The sequence below is a fragment of the Montipora foliosa genome, chromosome 7 (genome assembly GCF_036669935.1).
Source record: "Montipora foliosa isolate CH-2021 chromosome 7, ASM3666993v2, whole genome shotgun sequence".
In the NCBI taxonomy this organism is placed as follows: domain Eukaryota; kingdom Metazoa; phylum Cnidaria; class Anthozoa; order Scleractinia; family Acroporidae; genus Montipora; species Montipora foliosa.
The window spans coordinates 7,563,196-7,570,695 of record NC_090875.1 but is presented as its reverse complement, the minus strand read 5'-3'; the positions used below and the strand labels follow the sequence as shown (position 1 = coordinate 7,570,695).

At 37.2% G+C, this 7,500-nt stretch overlaps 1 long non-coding RNA gene across 1 annotated transcript in view; it reads right to left on the bottom strand.

Annotated features, from left to right (window-relative positions):
• The window catches only part of LOC138010500 (uncharacterized), an 8,449-nt gene extending 7,285 nt beyond the window's left edge, over nucleotides 1–1,164 (bottom strand). The window contains exons 1-2 of the long non-coding RNA XR_011124483.1: nucleotides 1,073–1,164; nucleotides 752–825 (exon numbers count right to left, since the gene is read on the bottom strand). This is a non-coding gene — a long non-coding RNA (uncharacterized lncRNA). The remainder of the gene's footprint in view (nucleotides 1–751; nucleotides 826–1,072) is intronic.
• Between the last annotated feature and the right edge of the window lie 6,336 nt (nucleotides 1,165–7,500).

Genomic DNA, 7,500 nt, shown 5'->3' with positions numbered 1-7,500 from the left:
CACCATTTTGTCCACTCAAAGATGGGCGTCTTACTTGTGTCAATGAAGGCTCCTCTTGCCATCGAATAAAGCTCATAAGATACTAGTGTTTCAACGTAAAGAACACATTGAAGAAAAATGTAACGATATCACTGTAAAATTGTCTAGTTGACCTCCTTCTGGCATTCATAAAATTCGAAGTATCATTAACACAACCACCATTTTGTCCACTCAAAGATAGACGTCTTACTTGAGTCAATGAAGGTTCCTCTTGGCATTGAATAAAGCTCATAATTATACCAGTGTTTAAAGCTAAACAACAAGTTGAAGTGAAACGTGATGATATCACTGTAAAAATTTAATTGTCTAGTTGATCTCCTTGTGGCATTTGGAAAATGAAAGTATCATTGACACAAGCACCATTTTGTCCACTCTAAGATGGGCATCTCACTTAGTAGTGACAACCCTGAATTAATACATGCACCACTTCATTCAATCAAAGATGGGCATCTTTCTTGTGAAGGTTGCTTTTGTCATCAAATAAATCTCTTATCCTGGTGTTTGTAGCTTAATGAAAATTTAAGAGTTAATAAATATTTCACTATAAAAATGATGTATGACTCTTCTTGTGTCAATGATGGTTGCTTATTATTCTCATTCAATGAACCTGTTATCTCAGTTTACAGCTCATTTCCAAACTCTTCACTGTGGGATGATCATTATGAGAATTAATCACATAGTTACATAAAATTATGAAACAAATTTTGCTAACCTGACATCTGTTTTAAAGCCATCAAAATCTTCTTTTTCTTTCTTTAATTCTTTATACGTCTTTCTAACTGCATCCTACAAAAACAGAATTTATAACATTCTAAACAATGTTTCCCGTCCCCGCCAATTAAATTTTCCTTTTTGGGGAAACGTAAATCATACCTGTGATTACACGTGAAAGTCTCAATTAAAATCACGCATTTGATTTTCAGACCGAAATTGCACTACAGTATATTCACAAAATAGCTGAATTGCTCAGTAAAACTGAAGAAAAAAGTTTGTAAGGAAATGCGAAAATTATTGCACATACATTTTATTTTACCTGCTCTTTCAGTGTTGCATAGATGAACATCTGTTCACAGTAGTTCTAAAATTTTATCAAGAAAGATGCAAACTTTTTAAAGATATTCTTCGATGAGGCAAGGTAAATGAGAATTAAAGATCTCAGAAACATAGTTTACACTCACGACACAGTCTAAAGTTGTTATACACCTTATTCCAAAATGGTGACAATTTTATCATTCTTTTTTATTTATGTTAATTGACCCTCCCCGGGTAGGGCGAGAAAGGCCCTGGGAACGAGGTTGCCTAAAAATAACTCTGCCATCTTGGAAAATACCCGGAAGGCGTTCAAATGAACTTCCCACATTTGTGAGAGGTGGCTGAACGAAAGGTGAGTGGTACATACATTGTACTCTTATTGTGTGCAGCAAGGTCTAAGGGGTATTATTTTGGCCACCTTTACTCGCCTCAGCATAAGGGCTTTTGATACTTTTGGCCAATTATGTTGTCCCGGGGGTGGGGAATTTGACTCATTTTTTTAGAAAATGTCAAAATCCCCACCCCTTGCCCGACCCCCCCCCCCCCCTGGGGCTTAATATTGATAGGTGCATAAGGTGTATACTCTTTTGACCTGTCAGATATTTTTAGTTACAAAACAGAAGTATCTCTGTATCCTCCAAAGACACTTACTTCAGTTGTGGACTCTCAGCAGTTCTGTATATCAATGAAGAGATGATCCTTGCACTTACTAGACAATTCAAGTAATAATTGTCGCAAGGACCTGCAAAATTTCTCAGGTGACTTAAAAATCCCACTAAGTCACCTGAGAATTTTTCAGGTTCATGAAACAATTACTTAAATTGTCCAGCAAGTGCGCGGATCATCTCTTCAGTGATTCCTAACATCGCACTTCACAAAACATTTATTTCATCGGTTCTGTATATGTGGCCTAACCACACTGAATTACTGGAATGTACGATGCATGAAAATTCGCTTCAATTACCCGCCAATTCCAAATGTCCCGCGGTGAACCTTTCCCAAAAGCATTTTCTATTGAATAAAATGCCTTCGCTACCGACATTTTTCAAATCAAAACTGATTAATTTGTGATACAGTAAAATGCAAGAGGTTGATGAGCTTACCCTTCATTTTAAATCGACCGAATCGTAAATAATGAACACAACGATTACCAAATGGGCAAATCGGTTAGATGAAAAAATTTTTTTTGGATGATATCTATTGATATGTCATGGAAACAGGAAAAATAAGTTTAAACTGTACTTACCGAACAACTAGCACTTATAAGTGCTTATAAGTGCTACACTTATAAGTGCTACACGGCCAACGTTTGCATAAACCTAACCTTTCCTTGTACTTGCACCTGTTCATTGCCGTGACTTTAACATCTTCACTTCCCACGGCCTGCTCCCGTCTGACCTTGTAGCTCAGTCGGTAGAGCGGCGGAGATCTAACCCGAAGGTCGTGGGTTCAATTCCCACCCTGGTCAGAGTTTTTCTCTGTCCTTGTGTGGGCCCATTTCCATCTGTAGGGCTAACGCTCACATGGTTCATATGGGATTGAAATCTAGCACTTCACATTACACTCTATTCAGTTAACTCTGTTTAAAATATAAGTGCTACACGGCCAACGTTTGCATAAACGTAACCTTTCCTTGTATTTGTACATGTTCATTGCCGTGACTTTAACATCTTCACTTCCCACGGCCTGCTCCCGTCTGACCTTGTAGCTCAGTCGGTAGAGCGGCGGAGATCTAACCCGAAGGTCGTGGGTTCAATTCCCACCCTGGTCAGAGTTTTTCTCTCTCCTTGTGTGGGCCCATTTCCATCTGTAGGGCTAACGCTCACATGGTTCATATGGGATTGAAATCTAGCACTTCACATTACACTCTATTCAGTTAACTCTGTTTAAAATATAAGTGCTACACGGCCAACGTTTGCATAAACGTAACCATTCATCACAATAGTTGTCCAGGTACGTTAGAGAGGTTTTCTTTAGTTTATTCCTTTCTGTAATTAATACGGGGCCGGCAGCACTTATCGCTCTCAGCGCGCCCTGGATACCGCATAGTCGACGGCGTTTGGAATAATCCAATAGAGTATTGCTCGAGTGGTGCGTTTTTCTGCTGTAAAACTCCATCTGATATTGCTAATTAGAATGCAATTTTGCTTTAAAATTTGTTTACTGTTTTACATACAGTGTACGTAATATATTTAGATCTGGAAAACCATAATCAAGCACGTTTGCACTCATGATCATGAATACTCTCCTGCAGCTGAGCTGGGGAAGTCGCATTTGACTGTTAGGGAGTTTTTTCGAATAAGGACCATAGCAATTTACCAAGGAAAGCACGAAAGCAAGAAATGAAAAATCCTGTTCATTCTTTCAAAATCAATCAATGTGATAACAAATCGCATCTGTTTCTCTGACAAACAATAGACCCTTTCACCCCTCGTTGTAGCCAGTCATACAGACCAAGGTACTTAGCTATCCATGTGGTCTAAATCCGCCTTGCTGGAGAGCAAGAGACATACAGAGAAGACAAACAAAGATAATTACCATTATTCATGTGAGCTATGTGTTGATGTCTTGTCCTGGTGCATCTCTTGCTCTGTACTGGTTGCTTGAGCATTTTAGAAAAACGACTCACAGGGTGATTGTTGGGCTCAGTCTAGAATTTCGCAACTCTTTGTTCCACATATGCAGGTGTTGATAAAAATCTATATCTGAACTTTATTTTTGTTTGACTGACCTCTCAAAAAACAAATTTCCCAAACAGACTGGATTCTGTTGTAATAAATCCTTAACAACAGTATCTTGAAGTACAAACTGCATAAATTCAGCATATTGTGATCTGAATGATCTTGCCTTAAAGTTAATGATAAAGTAAAATTTATGCTTTTGAAACACAAAGTGTAGCAATGCATAAATGGCAAGTGAATTAAGGGGTTTATGTAGCACTTATGAGTCAAAAAATAAAACCTGCAGAAAATTGCAGTTGCCATGTGTTCAACTGGTCCCAGAGCCCCAGTCCCAACACAAAAACTTTCAAAGGAAAAAAAAACCTCACTGGGGACAATAAGATTGGTTTTGATTTTTGGTTTAACTTGTTGATAACTAAGTTTATATTGACCGTAACACACAGCATTGTAACACAATATGGATCCAAGTGACACCAAGAAATCAACTTGCCGTTCCAGAGAGTCATTAAAAAGGAAAAGAAAACGGCGTTATCAAGAAAAAAAGAAAGATACATCTGCCAACGGCTCATGTGGAGGCCCGAGAGAACAAGCACATCTGCGGGAAGGTATTGAATGTATGTCCAAAAAGAATGAAGAGCTTGATTGGCGTCTAGAGAGAGAAATTAAGAAGACGAAGAGTTTTCAAATGGAGAATTTAGATTTGCACAGGAAACTGTTTAAAATGATAAACACAAAACGTCCAGTTAGTAACCATGCTGGCACATATATCGGTCAAGTACATCATGCCATTGAATCCTCAAAGATGCATTATGCCAAGGATCCCTCAAATAACATGATTCGAAGGATAGATGCTTCAAATTTGACTACTCATGACAAAACTTCCACTGTTCTTGGAGAAGGGAGTTTTGGCTTTGTAAAGAAAACGATGTACCGTGGAGTTGAAGTGGAAGTAAAAGTGCTTAAAGGGGATGCTACTGAAAGGCATTTACTGCATGAAGCATCTGTAATGCAGGAAGTTGGTGACCATCCTGGAGTGGCTTTTTTATATGGCATTTGTATCAAGGAACAGCATCTTATACTTGTCATTCAGTGTTGCTGCCAGGATGGTAAAGTTCTCACCCTTGGTGATGCAGTCAGCACACTAGAGCTGTTCAAGTCATGTTGGTGGCAAATTATTTTGAAGCTAACTGAAGTCTTGATGTTCATTCACAACGACCTCGAAGGAAACAATGTGTTGTTAACAAGGACAGAGCAAATTTGGCAGCCTGTAATCACAGATTATGGCAAATGTATAAAAGCTAATGAAGCAAAACCAACGAAATCTTCAACTAGTTTATCAAGAAAAACATTCTCTTATACTGCAACTGAAGTTCACTCTGGGAAGTATCCACCTTCTCGTGCTAGTGACATATTTTCCCTCGGTGTCACATTAGAGGAAATGAATGCCAAGTTGCCTTTTGCTGTGGTACCCAAAGATGTCATCGCATCATGTTGCCACGAGAACCCGTCATCAAGAATTAAAAATGCAATATTGCTAGACAAGCTTACTCAGTGCTTTACGAGCTGATATCATTGTTTTCTTTTTTCTATCACAACGAATATTTTTCAGTTAAAGACTCAAGCATTTTAGTATTTTATTTTGTTATAACATGCACATTTGTTTCATCCATCAGGGTTTTATTACAAATTGTACCTTTCTCATGTCTAATTGCTGTACATAATGGAACCAATGAATAAATACATAATTAATGCCAGTGGCGAAAATGACTACTGTCTGCCATGAACAGCTTATTTTTTAACTTTTAACAGAAACCTACAATATCCGCTTTCATTGCAGTCATGCTCTTTGCCACCAAAATAATTAACAGTGATGAACTAAGATGGCTTTAAGAGAACAATATTATTTTTACTCAGAAAAAAAATTCCATCAGATTTTCATTTTTCTGTACTGATTGCGTGTAAGTTTTTCCAACCATAATGACTTGAAAACGTAGGTAGTTACTATTGCATTACATGAATATGGTTTATTTAACATGCATGTAGGCAGTATGATCTGCAAATTGGTTATTGATTACCTTACCATGCAAGTGAAATGGCTGACCTGTGATTGCTCATTATAATCCATGCTCCTATACATGTAACTAGTAAGAAGATAAACCCTAATCTGAAATCAACTTATTTTGCTAGCCTCTTCAGTCAAGGTTGAAAAGAAATTTTTGGTGGGATAAGGGGTTCATTACAAAAAACAAGCAAGTTCAAAAACAAGTTCATTATACTAGCTCACAATATCAGTACAGTGTAAGTTTACATATTATAAATTAAAAAAGAGACAAGTGAAACAGAGGTACAGTATATTGATTGTGAGTGGTGGTCAAAGTTCTAAGAATCTTCTTTTGAGTTAGCCACTGCCTACTTAACAAACAAAAATACACTGTCGATCTGCCTAATTATGGAATCAGTGTAAGACAGTGAGTGCATTGATTTCATTAGACATTACTCATAAAATAGACCAACCTCTAGCTACAATAACCAATAAAGTATAATGCAGTAGTTAACTTTCTGTACCGCGAAGGCCCTAATACATGTAAGTGAATCTTCTACTGAGAGTTACCCCCTTTTACAAACTTCTATTGTGCCCCTCGTTGTAGTCTGAAGTTAAATAAAAGACAGAAATTCAAAACATTGAATACCATAAGAACCCTTCAATGTATAAATAATGATAATAATTATTTTACTAATAATTAACAGAGATATCATTAAGGGCCGTGACCCATAGCACCTTCTATGACTGGATTTTCCCTTGATGCTGCAGGTAGAATTGCCTGTTGTTGGGTACACTTCTTTGATTGTACCCATTGATATATTATCAAAACCTGGGGCGGCACTTGAACGAAAGCTACTACAAATATCTATAATTTCTTCTTCGTTTACTAACTCTAGGATAACGGAATTAACCAGCCGTTCAGGCAAAAAATTGGAAAAGGAATTGACAGACCTAGGGATTTTGCTGGCTAGGCTAGGTCCAATGTTAGTAAAATACTTACAAAATTGATCAGCAATCTCCTTAGGATCCGATATTTCAATAGAATCATGATGAAAAACCGATGGTAATTGGCGTCTACGATTGTTACGATTTAGAATTTCATTCAGCACCTTCCAAGTGCTTTTGATATCATTCTTATGTTGTTCAATTTTGCTCTCAAAATATAAATGCTTGGCAATACGGGGGGAATGAATAAGCTTATTTCTATATTGCTTATATTTAAATTCAATGTGCGGGTTTGGATCATTCAGGAAACGCTTGTATAAATTATTCTTTTTCCGAATTGACTTCATCAAGCCCTTAGTAAGCCAAGGTTTACCAATTCTGTACTTTCTAATGTGGACTTTTTTCAATGGGAAAGATCTATTGTAAGCAGAAGTGTATTTATAAACAAATAATTTGTAAGCCTCAGATGCGTCTGTAGATTCATGTACATCATGCCAATCTAAACTTTCAAGCTCTGCCTGAAATTGCCTAAGATTGTTTTCATTTTTAACTCTAAGAGTTATGTACCTTTCAGGATTCGACACGCGATATTTTTCAGACACAAAAGCAAAAATTGGAAGGTGATCAGAGATATCATTTACAAAAAGGCCACTAATTAAGTGGCTTAATGGATCATTAGTGAAAATATTGTCTATCAAAGACGCTTTGTGCGCCGTAATCCTTGTGGGATGTAAAATCAAAGGGAAAAACATTTTAGAA